This window comes from Crocodylus porosus, unplaced genomic scaffold (assembly GCF_001723895.1).
Source record: "Crocodylus porosus isolate Cpor-Errol unplaced genomic scaffold, CroPor_comp1, whole genome shotgun sequence".
Taxonomy (NCBI): Eukaryota; Metazoa; Chordata; order Crocodylia; family Crocodylidae; genus Crocodylus; species Crocodylus porosus.
The window spans coordinates 31,457,432-31,472,369 of record NW_017728912.1 but is presented as its reverse complement, the minus strand read 5'-3'; the positions used below and the strand labels follow the sequence as shown (position 1 = coordinate 31,472,369).

General features: G+C 47.0%; 1 long non-coding RNA gene across 1 annotated transcript in view; it reads right to left on the bottom strand.

Annotated features, from left to right (window-relative positions):
* Window positions 1-5,309: 5,309 nt before the first annotated feature.
* Window positions 5,310-14,938, bottom strand: part of LOC109309575 — a 16,868-nt gene continuing 7,239 nt past the window's right edge. The window contains exon 3 of the long non-coding RNA XR_002100976.1: window positions 5,310-5,370. This is a non-coding gene — a long non-coding RNA (uncharacterized LOC109309575). The remainder of the gene's footprint in view (window positions 5,371-14,938) is intronic.

Here is a 14,938-nt window from a genome sequence, read left to right as displayed (position 1 = left end):
AGTCAAGGACTTCTGTGTTGCTGACTGACTTGCCAGCTTTACGGCGGATGGTGAAGGTGATCAGCTCGTGGTCGCTGTCACCCAGCTTCCCATCAATCACTAGGTCGCCGATTAGGTCGGCCCCGTAGCCAGACTGGCTGCATCCCCTCACTTGTGGGCACAAAAGAAACCTTGAAGGTCCACACCAAAGTGTTCTCTAGCCTTCCAAGGTTTTGTTTAGAGTAATCAAGCTCTGAGATTTGTGGCATTCAGCTTGTTTGGGAGCTCTGGTTGCAATCAGGAAAGAGGGAATTTCATCCTCCTCAGGAAATTTTTTTTTTTTTTTTTCCCCTAACCTTTGTTTTTTGAAGACGAAAAGAAAACCCAGTTATTTCAGGTGGGTTGTGGTTGGTTCTGATGGTAAATATTGAGCCTGTGTTTGGAAAAGCAGATTGCTGCACTCAGCAGTGACAACTGGCACAGTGTGCTGGGCTCTATTGGAGGAAGGCCTGTTTTGTTTTGCTTGAGGGTCTAAGAGGAATTATTACCTTAAGCACTGGCTAAGACAAAAATGCTAGTGGAAATCAACAGAAAATCCTGGAATGAAGACAAGCCCCTTCATTTCTGTGAAATATCACCTGGGATGTATCTTTCAATGTAATCTCCTTTTGCTAGCATATTGGGAATGCTTTTCTCTGCATTCCTTAGCAATTGGCTGGATGCACAACATACAGTCCCTGGGCTGGATGCGACCTAGCAGAGCAATCTCTGCCTTTATTCTTTATGAAATTACAAAGGCTTTGAAAAGCAGAACAGTGTGTCCTGGGTCCTTGTTCATGGCAGTGTGTTTACCTGCACATGTCCCTGCATGTGTGATCCTGTTTCATGCTTGCAAATATGATGAGTGCTTACATCTGATTATGGTTGACCCCAGAAGGGAGGGTGGCCCCCCACTGGGGAAATGTTATTTGCAGGTGGCACTTGCTACATATGGCTTGTGCACTGTTGCTTCAGTTGCAGAGGTGTCAAACATTTGGCCTGTGGAACTGTTCCTTGTGGCTCACCCATAGCCTGGTGGGTACCAGAAGCTGGGAGGGGTGTGGCAGAACACAGAATTTAGCATCCCTGGACTCTGAGGGACATGGCCATTGGTGGCAGGGGGAAGTGAGGGCTGTGCAGATACAGCCCTTCCTCGCACCGTGCTTACAGGACTTGCCTTACTGCCCACCTCTGAACATGTCACAGCTGGCCTCGTGGATCTAGCCTGAGAGGAGCCCCTGCCATCTGGATCTGGTCCAGGGCCCACAATGAGTTTGACAACTCTACCTTAGCATAAGCACCGACATGTTATCCTGTTTGTATCCAGAAGTTAGCGGTGGCATTTTGCTCTTGGTTCATGTATCCTTTCTGGAAATATAGTTCCTTTAATTGTATGGCTTTGGGAGAAAAGTCTGCGTTTTCATGCTGTATTTGTATGAAACAGATATAGATAACTCCTGGCATGGGTGCCAGAGTGTGGCACGTAAAGGCATTTTACTTGGCATGTACACCTCGGGGCAGGTGGTGGAGAAGGGGCCAGGGCTGCTCTGCCACAACAAGGATTGGGCCCCTTATGGCTCCCCCCACCATCTGCCCCTAGCACACCAACTTCTTCCAAGTTGGGTTGGTGAGTGTTTTTGGAATTCTGCCCAAAAACATTGCTGGCCCTGGTACAGAAACTTGCACAAGGCAGGAGGGTGTTCCTAGTTTCTGAGTAGAAGACATAGTATCACAACGTAAATAGTAATTATTTAATGTCATACATCATAGACTCCACTGCTTCCTCTGATTTTCTCCTCTAAGCAAATCCTGTGATAAAGCTGGAGCCCCTTTCTGAAGATTTGTTTTCTCCCTTTTCAGTTCAGCCATAACCCTAATGAATTGCCTCTGCTTTTCCAGTTTCATGGAATCATAGAATCGGTGAGTCGGAAGGGACCTAGCCAGATCATCTAGTCTGACCCCCTGCCATGGGCAGGAAGGAGTGCTGGGGGTGGCAGGGGTCATAAGACCCTAGCCAGGTACCTATCCAGTCTCCTCTTGAAGATTTCCAGGGAAGGTGAGAGCACCACCTCTCTGGGAAGCCTATTCCAGGCTCTGGCCACCCTTACCATGAAGTAGTTCTTCCTAGTATCTAACCTAAAAACTCCAGACCCATGATCCCTACAGCCTTTTCATCACCTCTGACTTGCTCCTCAAACTTGACCACTTCCCTCCTCCCCTTCTCTGCCTGTCCTGCCTGTTCTCTCTGAATGACTGAGGAGCAAAGCTTTCTTTGTGGTACCTTTTATTGGACCCACTGTACAGTTGGGAGAACTGTTGGACAATTCTGAATGTCTGGACCTTGAGTTTTAAATATTCATTCAAAGTGTTGAATTACTGTCACTGTTTGCATTTACATTTCCATATATATGCATGAAAAGGGCTCCTAAACATACCCCTTCTAGATCTGAGGCCTACACTGACAGTCATGGCAATCCAGCCACTCTACTTCCAGCAGCCAAGGTGGTAGGGGCAAGTCAAGAAAAGAGTAGGAGTGCTTGTCAGAAGTGAGATGGGGAAGAGGCAGGTTTCCTTGATGATCACTGGCCAGATAATGATTGTAGGCCAGATCTGATATTGAAAGGGGACTTGTAAAGAAAATCACACTGGGTTTTTGCAGTGTTTTGCTGATGCATGAAGAGGTCAGAAAACATTTTGTGTGGCACTGGGAGGACCAGAAAGGGTTTGAGTTTTTTCATCTTGTGTTTCAGATTCTCTCTACTTAGAAAGACTCTGGGAAGTGGAGATGGTATGAAATAAGGGATATGCATTCGCTGTAGTCTTAACAATGACTGTTGCATAGCATAGAAATACCTGAGCTAGCTTTAAACTCACTTAGGTACCAGTTGCAGTCTAGCTGTAATAATATAGAGCTCAGAGGGAAAGGTAAATTAGCCTGTGTCTCTGCTGCTATGACTAGACTGCTGTCAGTACCTGAAGTAGCTAAAGCTAGCTCAGGTATTGCTACGTTGCACTGCAGTCACAGTGCCTGTAGCGTAGACATGCCCAGTGACATCACCAGATGCAGCAGACGGGAAGCTGAGCAGCTGTAGGATTGGGAGCCTTAGTTTGACTTTGAAAATTCTTTGCCTCTTGTCAGGCATATTTAACTTCAATACCTAATGCCCACATCAGAGAAAGGATGTCTCTGTTAAAGATTCAGCTCCTCCATCCTTCCAATTATTGCATAAAAACTCACAAGACGGGTGTCTTCCCTTCACTAGGGCCTTCAGCAAAACCAAGGAAGACTCAGCTCAACATTTCTGTTTCTGGCAAGGGAAAAAACCCAGGTCTGTTTTGTGTCTCCTACTGCATTGCAAAAAGCAGAAATAAAGGGCAGAAACCCAATTCTTGAACACAACCTTTGCAGCTGACCTTTAAAAAACTCTGCCTTACCTAGACTGAGCATAACAAAATGTTTGGATCAATATTTTGAAAGCACAAAATAAGTATGTTCATCTTTATTTGACTCCGGAAAAAAAAAGAAAAAGGCAGCCAAGCACTATGCGTAAAACTTTCCAAAAGAACGAATTACTTTAGACAGAGACCAGCCAGCATGAGAAGCTTCTGCCCAAAAGGAGTTTTTTGGGGGAACGTTATTAACAGCTGAAATGAGTGGGTTAGGGCCATGTGCCCTTCTCACTCTTGACTACTGCAGTGCTGTAATAGATGTTATTACAGCTTGAGGCGATGCGAGGCCACAATTGCTTGGAAGAACTGATACCTCCCTGGTGGAAGTATGAAGTTATAGATTCCTTCAGGTGCCTGTAAAGCCTCCAACAACTGCAGACGCACACCCACATAGTGTAAAACTGCAGAGAGGAGACGAGTATATGTCACACTTGGCATTTAGTGGGGAGTGCAAATCAGTGGGGCTGGGTCACTAGGCACAAGGACTCATTTGCCCCTTTCTCCTGGCACTAAAGCATTTTCTTCTCCTCTGGTTTTAAGTAAATAATGTTATGCCTCTGCTTTTTCTCCAGCTGACAACACAGTGTCAGAAATCTATTCTTACTGTTGAGGGTAACCTCCTGATGCTTGTATGCAACCCAGCCCCAAACCCCTAAGGCTGGGTACAGACATTCAGGCTAAGTACAGATGGTCAAAAAGCCTGAAGGGGAATTAATTCAGTCTTTGCAGGTTTCTTTGAGCTGTGTAGATTGGACTGTTAATGAACAGAACTCATGTTCATGCTTTCTTTGGCAGAGACACAGATGCCTACACTGGCAGGGGGTGTTCCTGTATGCCTCCCAACATGCAGGACATTACTGAGGGCACCCAAGTGCAGCCAAACAGGGGCCATGCCTCATTGGCTACCCAGCACCCCCGACCCCAGCCCCCTCTGTCCTCCCTCTGCAGTGGGGGAATGGAGCCCCCCCTGCCCCATTTCTGGCTCTGCCAAGCTCGGGTCTGCCCAGCTGTGGGGAGCCTCATGCCATGGGGGAGCTTTCCCCATCCCAGTCTTGGCCCCCCAAGCTGGGAAGACCCCATCCCAGGGTGAGTCAAGGCCAGGGTGGGGGGCTTTGCTTCCCCCTGCCCCCTGAGGGTCAGAGGCAGAGACTTGCAGGGAGCAGGACTGTGCAGGAGCAGGGCTGGGTGGGGGGGATCCCCCCCTGCAGTACTGGGCAGACCCCAGCTCTGGAGGATCAGGGGGCTCTGTTCCCCCGTGTCCCTCCGAGCTGATAGGTACAGGCAGGATGCAGGGCTGGGGAGCAGAGGCTTTGCTGTCTCAGCTCTGTGACAGCCTGGGGGCAGGGTCAGCCCAGCTTGGCCAAAGCAGAGGAGCACTGGCAGAGACTAGTCTGCCTGCCCTGTGAGGGGGGAGTTAGTGGGCAGGCTGCACAGCATCTTGGGATGCCATGGGACTGTGAGGCAGGAGGGGGTCTGGAACAGAAGTTTGGTAGACCAGTCTAACCTAAACTGAGTAAATCTGATACTACATCTATCCATGTCTATCTTAAACTGGGCTCAGCCATTTTGAAACTGGTCTATGTGCACTGAACTTTTGTTCTTTTACAGGTTTAGACTGACTTCCAATCACTGATACCAGTTAATGTGTAATTTCTGTCCCTAGCCTCAAAGAGCCGAAGGGATAATTGATCGAAGTTATGCAGTTTTTTCTAAGTGGTGTAGTTTAGATGGGTAGCAAACAACACACATTCGCCCTTTGATGTGGAGGGGAGAGGGGGTGGTGCAAATCTTAGACTGAGTCCTGCCATTTTTAAACCAGTGTACGTGTGCCAAACTTCTGATATAGACCAGCTTCTGATCACTTATACTTGTAAAAGTGTAATGACTGTACCTGGCCTAAGTCTGGTACTGTCCTCATCTAGGAATTTGAATTTGAATTTCATGACTTGCCCTTCTACTCTAAAACACTCCTGCTTCGGTCCCCAGTGTGTGGACAGAAGCAGTATCTAGTGTGATTGACCTTCAGAAATTATCTGAAAATATCCTAGAAAAAAATAGCCACAAGGAGAAAGGACAGAGCCATCTAGTGCTGTCTTTATTTATATTGAATTATACTGTGTCCACTTCAGACTGTGGGATGGCTTGAAAACTAAGGTGCCACTTGGCATGAACTATGGTGCTACCAGAAAAGAACTCGGTGGTGGCTTCCCAACTACCAGATCTGAGGAGTAAGGCCATCCCTTTCCCTACATACTGGGGTCTAGCTCAACAGTACAGCTTCTGTTCTCTTTTCTTTGACAGCCCTTGAAATCATCTGCTTTGTTAGGGTGATAGAGGAGAAGTCTTGGACTTACTGCAGGTGGTGGTGGTAGGGAGGGAGGGCACTTATCCTTTCCCCAAGCTGGGCATGAAGGCTGCCTATGCACATTAGTGATGCATAGGGGGTGCACGCGGGTGCATGTGCACCCCCTGAGCGTGGTGGTGCACCCCCTGAGAAAAGGTGCCGCTGATACTGCTGGTGGCGCCTGCAGGTGGTTGCCACTTGCCACCCTCCTTGCCGCAGACACCACCAGCAGTGACACTTGCCACCCCGCTTCATCCCCCCACTCCTGACAGTGCTGTGGCTGCCTGCAGGAGCTCCCCACTTACTGCTGCCATGTTCCTACCACCAACAGTGCTGCCATTGCCTGCAGGAGCTTCCCATGCCCCTCAAGGCTCCAGGGGCACACGGGATTCATGCCTATGTACATGCTTGGGGGTGGGGGCAGGGGGTGTTTTAATTACAGCGGTTCCCAGATAGCCACTCTGATTAAAATGGATCATCATCACATGTATTAATCTCCTGCATGTTTCAAAATGGCTGCAGGATGTTTTATTTAAAGCTTATTCTACGAGGTTTAGATAAAGAGCCTCCATAGCCATTTTGAAATGCATGGGGGCTTAATACACTTGATAGCGAGGTGATGCTAGAGCATTTGAATTGGAATGCAGCTCAGACTTGATTAACTGAGTCTGCTCCTACATGTTTTAGTTGGAACATGAATGGACATGTCTACAGGCACCCTAAGTAATGAATAGGCTTGGTGAGCTTCACCCATTTGTCTTTATGGGTGTAACATATGCTTGCCTACAGGCTCTTTGTATCCTTTGGGTCTTGCCAGATACCCTAGTACATTCAGTGTATTATGCCACTAGCAGCAAGCCATCAGGGTACATGAAACTACACAAGAAACCACACAAAAAGGATGCTACACAGGAGCCCCATTGTGGCCTGGACATTAGACAGAAAAGCTTTGCCTGGAATGCTTCTTCCTCACTTTTTCCACTGGCACAGGTTCCCTTTCAGAACTGGAGAAAACCCATCTCTGGTCTGCTAATCACTGGCCTGAGTTATGGGGCTTTGAAAGGAGCTCCACACATGGTGTGTGCCAACCTCCTGTGCTGGGTATGAGGGGCCTGGATAGCAAGGACACAGCAGGAACAGAGGAAGTTATTGACATTCCCTCCTCCTCTTGATTTCTAGCTGCCTGGTACCACCGTGTGCTCTTGCCTCCTCATAAAGGTGTAAAACCTACCTTGACAATAAATCATTCATTCTTATTTTTTTTCCCTTGTAACAGAACAGAGAGCTGTGAATATTCATGAAACCAGCTTCTCTGTGTTTAATAAATAATGTCACACAATAAGGCCAACTATATACATCTTGTTCTTTTCATCCAGTGTACTCCCAGCATGGGCTTTGTGTAATGAGGCACAGTGAGAAGTTAACACTTGTATAGCAGATAAAGATGGGTCAGAGCAGGATCATCTATCTGAACTGCAAGAGGAACCACAACCAAACCACTCTTGCTTGGGGTGTTTGCAAACTATGCTTATGTTGGCTCTTGTCTGCTGCATACTCTGGGTTTGATTTGTACCCAGTAAGTCACACTTCCAATGGAGCAGCTTTGGTCCCTGGATCCCAAGGGGATTTCTGGAGGCATGTGCTGCTATTTTCTTGGGGGGAGTGGGGATGCTTTATTTTTCAGCCATAGCCATTTAAGAACCTCGTTAGTCAGCGTTGCTCTGGGGCTGCAGGGCAGCAGTTGCTTCATTATCTTTCCAACTTGGCCACATTCAGTTCCTAGCTGGCCACTTCCATTTTTGGAGCACTGCTGTCCTGTTATTGGCCTTGGGTAAAGAGAGAGAATCAAATGTTCTCCACCAGCTCCGTTTCTCCCTCTCCTGTAAGCACATTCCCCACCCCCCTTTGGTTTTATGTGTTAGTGGGGTCTTGCAGGGACTCGGGTTTCTCTTGTCTTGCTGTCTTTTAGAGCACATATTCCATAGCACTCTGTGCTCAGAAAATGCTCCATGTGGGTGGGCCATGTGTGAATGTAATGTAAGCATTACTGTGGCTAAAACCCAAACCCGATTCCTGAGGGGTCGCAGAACCAACATGGAGGCCACTCCTGTAAACCTAGTTACAACCTGTGCTCCTGAGTGAGAATTTATGCTGTTTTCTTGAGGTTTTAAAGTTAAAAATGGAGTATAGGCTGGCACCGGAGAGCTGCAGTCATTAATTCCAATACTCTGCATACCTAACCATTTATATTGTTGCTAAATAGAATTTAGATTTTTAGCATATATGAGCAGCAATTTGAAGACTCTAGTTAAGAATAAGTACAGGCTTCATAACAACCTGCTGAAAACAGCGATGGGTGAGTGCTTCTGTACTGAAATTTATAGCAAGAACATTTTCGTCGTTGGTATAGCAGGAGTGGCACACTGAAAATCTGATACAAGCTTCAGTTATTGCAGATATGATGGATCACATACTGTTTCTTTACAAAACAGAGAAATGTCCTAAAGGGAAGAGATCAATTAAGTGAGAGAGCTTCTCCCAGGAAGGGCTGCTTGCCACCTACCAGTCAGGGTGCCTGTTGGAAGTTACCTTCATGGTCACCGCCAGTGCATAGGATAATTTGTTTAATTAGTTTTGTTGTGGAGAAGCTGATAGGTTTGCTAAGCCTTTGTCCATGGCACTGTAACACTCTGAAATGGCCTAAGACCCATTTGAAATAGCTCAGATAAGACACAGCTTGTGGATCAAAAAGTGGTAACTATGGAGGGGTGAAGAATGGCTGGTGTGATGGTATATTTAAAAACAGAACTAACTGGTGAGGCAATATGCTAATTTTTACATCTCTAGAAACACATGAAAAAGAAGCTAATAGTCAAAAGTAGTGGACAGGTGCTACATTTGTAGGGCTATGAACATCAAGGAGGCAGATGTGCCAGTCCCCCACAGCACTACAGAAACAGTGAAACTACTTCAGGAATATTCCTGGATGAAACAGAAACTTCTCTATAGCACCGTGTCCTGTAGGGCCACATGCAATGTGTACACTGTGCACCCTTTAACTAGGGGGAACGAGTTGGGGCTCTCTGTCCTCCAGCTTCCCACAGTGCTGTGCTCTGTGGGACAGTAGGGCACTGTTAATCATTACTCCCTGCATACACAGCACTGCATAGGTCCACAGAAGGTGGCAGTGGGCTGTCACTGACAGCATGGCTTCCCCCACACCAGAAGCTGCAGCTCTGCTCGTTCTCCTATGTCTGGGAAGCAGCAGGTCTTCTTGATGCCCTCCTGTGGAACGTGCAGTATCTTGAAGCTTGTCCTGTGGAACAACTCTTTATTACATACAGAAACACATGCAATGATTTAAAGTACAGAGGTAACAGCTTTGCAGCTGCCCTTGTGGTTAGTTTGCTGCTTTGCCACCCAAAAGTTCCTGCTGGCCTCACTCAGGGCCTCATGGGATACCACACTGCCTGGAGACTTGGCACGTCCAGGACTTCCTCTGTGCCACAGAATGGGCTGTCATAGCATATTGACCCTGGAGACTGGGGAGCTGAATATCTGTGCCACTTTTGTAAGGCTACATTTTTGTAGTGCTTCAAAAAGCTGTGACACTTGCAGCACTACAAATGACCATACATCCATGGCCTAAGATTATGAAGGAAGTACATCTAATGGAAAAAGCTGGCCCAATTAGCTAAGCTTGTTAGAGGATTAGTCTAGCCATAGTCGTAATTCATTTCCATCTATCGTGGCCTTCTCTTCACCTGCAGTCATGGGCAGGCTAAGTTACTTTCATTTAAGCAACGTTTTCAAAACTTTGGAAAGCTGCACCTGACCTCCCCCCTCCCCCCCTACTCCATCCTCCACATGGCAAAAAAATACAAGTCATTTGTAGCTATTACAGAAATTAATGAAGCTCAATGCATTTTGTATACATTTTCCTCTTGTTTCTTATGTGCTCCAATGGATAGTGAAATAGTTAATGATACTGGTACTGACAGGGTCATAAGTAGGCATTGGACTTTCTACCAACTGAAATGAATGATGGTTCACAATCTCAATTAGAGTTTCAGGCTCTGGGTTAACTTTGTAAGTCATGGATGCATCAGTTATACTTAGTTCACATCTTGGACTTCTTTTTTTTCAACCCATAATAGTTAGAGAGACTTAGTTCTTTCTGAAGAACATGAAAACCTTGGAAAACAATTGAAAAGTGTGTTTGTGCCCTTTATCTAGTCCTTTTGTCCTCCAGGAATTGATGACACATGCCTTTTTTCAGTGGTGCCAAGCAATATTGGCTGTTTCTGGAAAACTCTTCCATCAGAGAGAGTCAGGAGTAGGACTGGCCTGTGTATGGGGTCAGGAGTGAAGGAACTTCCAACCGGGGAGCTTGCATAAGCTCCTGCCTAGTAGCAGTAAGGTAAAAGAAGACAAAGCTTCTCCTTATACAAGTAACAGCTATGAAACAAGCAGAGGAAAGGGAAAGGAGACAGTGTATTGTTATCAGTCTAATCCTTGAAGAAGAGCAAGTAAATTTGAGAAGAAGCCACTTGTAGCATGTGCCTAGGCAGGGGATGCAGCAACTTCAGGAGTTGTGTAGACCTCAAGGTAAGGATGTGGAGAATGCGAAGAAAGGATGGTGAAGAGAAGCTGCGAGACAGGATGTGCAGGGGCTGGACTGCAAGACTGCACCCAAGGAGACCATTGCTCTGTTCCTGGCTGGGTCTTAGCCAATTCACCCTATTTCTCCGTGCCTCAATGTCCCCTTGCATCCCTTGGCTTGCCTATGTAGACTGTAAACGTTTTGAGCAGGGACTACCTCTCACTATAGGTATGTCTTTACTGCAGCAATGATCTAGGTCGGGGGTTTTCAACCTGTTTGGGTCAGTGTACCCCTGGTGGCTCGACATGCAGAACTGTACCCATGGCAGCCAGACATGGAATGGGTGCGGGGGTGGTGGCATGCAGGTGGATGCCAAGTGGAGGGGGGCGGGGAGGTAGCACATGGCCAAATGCAGAGCAGCAGCAGTTGCTGTGTGTGACCTTCCCCTGGCAGGATGGTGTGTGGCAGGGTTTTGTCTCTGCCCACCAACGTATACACCCAAGGGCCTTCTTAAGTACCCCTGGGGGTACATGTACCCCTCGTTCACAACCCCGTATCTAGGTTAACTTGGGTATAAGAGGCTTACTGGCCCATGCTGAGGTACAGGCTAATACCCAACAAAAACTTTTGTTTGGCCTGGTAATCTACCCATTTTGCAAGGGCGATAATGGACAAATGACTTGAGGGCTGACAATTCCCTCTATTTCTCCCATAAGTCATTAGGATAACTGTAAGGACTGACTGGGGTATAGGTAGTCAATACAAGTTGGTTGTGCAATGTCAGTGTTATAACAACACAGAAATAATAACTGTGTGTGCAGGTGTTAAAGATTTTAAGAGACCCTCATGATTGTTAAAATCATTTAACCAGTTGTCTTGTGTCTTCATAGTCTATGTGAGGCATGTATCATTGGACAAGCATGCTTCAACAAAGGTTGTTTCCATGTTATTTAGTCAGTGCAAAAAGCAATACTGGTAGATGTATAAAGTCAAAGAGGGTAACACCTGACTGATGAAGATTGTTATGAGCGTGGCCTGCAAGGCAGAGAAAAGCTTTATTGCTGGGGAAAAGAGTGTTCAAGTCATTATTTCCCAGTCAATGCACAGATTTAAAGGTCTGAGGTCTTGGATGTTGCATTCTAAAAGTACCCTCAGAGCAGAGGTGTGTATACCTATTAGAGCAAGCAAATTGTTCCCTCCGGTCTTACCTACAATGACAGAGCTCAAATGCTTCAAAAAAAAAAATCTCACATCTGCTGTAGAAAGTGTTAGTTATTGTAATAGAAAGCTGGCAGTACCCTTGCATGCATGGTACACAGGGACTGTACCAGTAGAATGAAGATTGTTTCCTGATTAATGGTTTGTGATCCATTACTAATCCTGCAGAGGAACACTCCTATGTACAGGGCTAGGTTGCCAAGTTCACTTATAATATGCAGAATTGCGCTTGTTTTTTAAAAAAGTTGCATTTATTTTTTTGAGAGTCATGGGTTGCAGTCTTTTGGGCTTGTTTTATTTGGAGGTCGCTTATTTTGGACTTTTTTGTAATAGGTGACTTGAACAAAAAAAAATTATACTTCTGGGGTGGGGAAAATGCTGGATCTGGCCAGCAGGCAAGCTCCATTTCCCAGCAGCCCCTGCCCAAGTAGCTGGGGCCAGTTTCCATGGAGACCCAGCAGCCTGCTGTGATAGTGCAGGGCTGGGGTTTCCATGGAAACCAGCTCCAGTAGCTCTGGCAGGGCATGTGGCAGGATGCAGAGCTGCTCTACAGCTGGGCTTGGATCTTGTGGCAGTGACAGCATGGTCTGGAGCTGGGGGAGAGCCACGATCCTCAACCTGCATGCTCCGGGCAGGGTTGTGCCAGTAGTGGGTTACAGCCGTGCCCCAGCTCCAGACTACGCTGTCACTGCTGCAAGGTCCCAGCCTGGCTGTGGAGCAGTTCTGCAGCCTGCCGTGTGCTCTGCCAGCAGGGGTGTCACAGGGGGAAGGACACACGGGACTTGGAGAGTATATAGCCACCCCAAAATTCCCCATAGCCCCACCCCCATTGAGTTGGCTATGGGCTTCATAGTTTCTAGGGTCAGAAGCTGATCATTGAGTCCGACCCCCTGCCATGGCAGGAAAGAGTACTGGGGTCACATGACCCCAGCAAGGTGATTGTCTAGCCTTGTCTGAAAGACCCCCAGGGTAGGAGCCAGCACCACTTCTCTTGGAAGTTGGTTCCAGATCCTAGCCACCCTGACAGTGAAGTACCACCTCCTGAAGTCTAATCTGAATTTACCCTCTGCTAGCTTGTGACCGTTATTCCTGGTCACTCCTGGCAGTGCTCGGGGGAACAGAGACTCCCCCAATGCCTGCTGGTCCCCCCTGACTAGTTTGTAACAGGCCACTAGATCCCCCCTCAGCCTTCTTTTGTGGAGGCTGAACAAGTTCAGGTCCTGCAGCCTCTCCTTGTAGGGCCTGCCCTGTTGCCCCCGATCATGCGAGTGGCCTCCTCTGGACCCTCTCCATGCTGTCCACATCCCTCTTGAAATGCGGCGCCCAGAACTGGACGCAGTACTCCAGCTGTGGCCTGACCAGTGTCGCGTAGAGGGGGAGGATCACCTCCTTGGCCCTGCTTGAGATGCATCTGTGGCTTGACATGGGTTGAGCTTGTTTTGGGCTTGTTTTTAAAGGCAGTACCACTTTTTTTTTTTTCTTGTGAGACTTGGCAACACTGGCACAGTGGTTGTTTAGCACACAGCAAAGATTCACCTTACTGCTATCTTCATCTTAGCACGACTAGGAGTGACTAGAAATAACGGTTGCAAGCTGGCAGAGGGTAAATTCAGATTAGACTTCAGGAGGTGCTATTTCACTGTCAGGGCAGCTGGGATCTGGAACCAACTTCCAAGCAAAGTGGTGCTGGCTCCTACCCTGGGGGTCTTTCAGACAAGGCTAGACAATCACCTTGCTGGGGTTGTTTGACCCCAGTACTCTTTCCTGCCATGGCAGGGGGTCGGACTTAATGATCTGCTCAGGTCCCTTCCGACCCTACTACCTATGAAACTATGCCTAACTTTAAGTCTGTCAATGTGTGGGCTCTTGCCCAATCCTCCCCAGGCAAACACACACATAAATGAATATATAATGTGTTTTTTAAATGGATGGCCATTGGCTCTGGTCAAGAATATGCTTAGCAACATGTTGTAATCTTGCCGTGTAGTCATGCCATCTGAAAGACTTGGTAATGGCCTGGGTTATCAAAATTAGCACCAGTTATAAGGTGGTCCCATAAACAATGAGCCAGATCTGAAATCAATCCTGGGAACATTCCAGTCAGCTCAGTCTGCTGGGAAGAAAGACTCACCCAGGGCTGCTTTCTGGGGTGCTCTCCCGCTTATGCCAGCCAAAGGCGGCAGGTGCTGGGTAGAGAGGTCCGTATGGGAGTCTGCCATCATTCTGCTGCTGGGGATCACTGGTCATCTTTGATATGAGGGTGGCTGCTGGAGTTTGCTGTTCTTCACCACTGCTGCTGGACATCTGCTGCTCCTTGTCATTACCAGGGTTCATTGCCACTCAGCGAGTAGGGGATGCTGCTATTCCACCACTGAAGGGTCTGCCACTCCACTGGTGTGTTACCACTGCTAAGGGTCACCATTGTTTGAAGTCCATGGTTCCTGCTCAGGTTGCTTATGCATCCCCAACTTTTTTTAGACCTGACCTACTCAACAGCAGGCTCTAGGATTTCAGATAATTTAGAACTCAGGTGACAGGCTTCCACCTGAATCTATTAGGAGGATTTGTTCTGTTTGAGGAACTGAGGGTCCACAAGGCCATCCAAGAAATAAGTTCTGTCTGGAGTCTCTCTTGTCCATCACATATACTGAATCCTTCCTAGAACTGAGGGCTACCTGGCTGCAGATCTCAGCACAGGTTTCAGTGACTGCTGTCCCCCCAGTGACTTCTGTTTAACTTTCCTTTTGCAACATTTGGGTGCTCATGAATTCCATCATTTTGGATGGGAAAGCCTGTGGACACAAAGAGCTGATCCACCTGGCCCTTTACATTTACACACATTACCTCCAAACAGTAAAACAAGCCTCAGTAGCCCCAAACTCTGAACATGGATACTGAAGAGGGTATGCAGAGAAGGAATCATGGGCAAATTTGAGAAGTGAGGTACAGATGGTGTAGTGTATCATCATATAAAACCGAAAACATTTTTCTTTAGTTACATAGAAATTAGAAATTTTGCCAAAATGCAAGAGGCCTAGCACTATATTATTCAGTTTAAAGTCAAAGGAAAAACAAATATTACGTTATTGGAAAGTGTATTACTTTGCTAGATTATATATTTAGTTGTAAGAAAGACAAACTAGGCAAAAAGAGTCAATAAGCTACCATTTCATTAGTATTAGAGTCATTCTAGTTAAATGTGCTTCTCTTATTCAGATTCACAAAACAATCTAGCCATGATGGGGGTCATCACTGACCACAAGATGAACATGAGCCTGCAATGCGATGCTGTGGCTAGTAAAGCG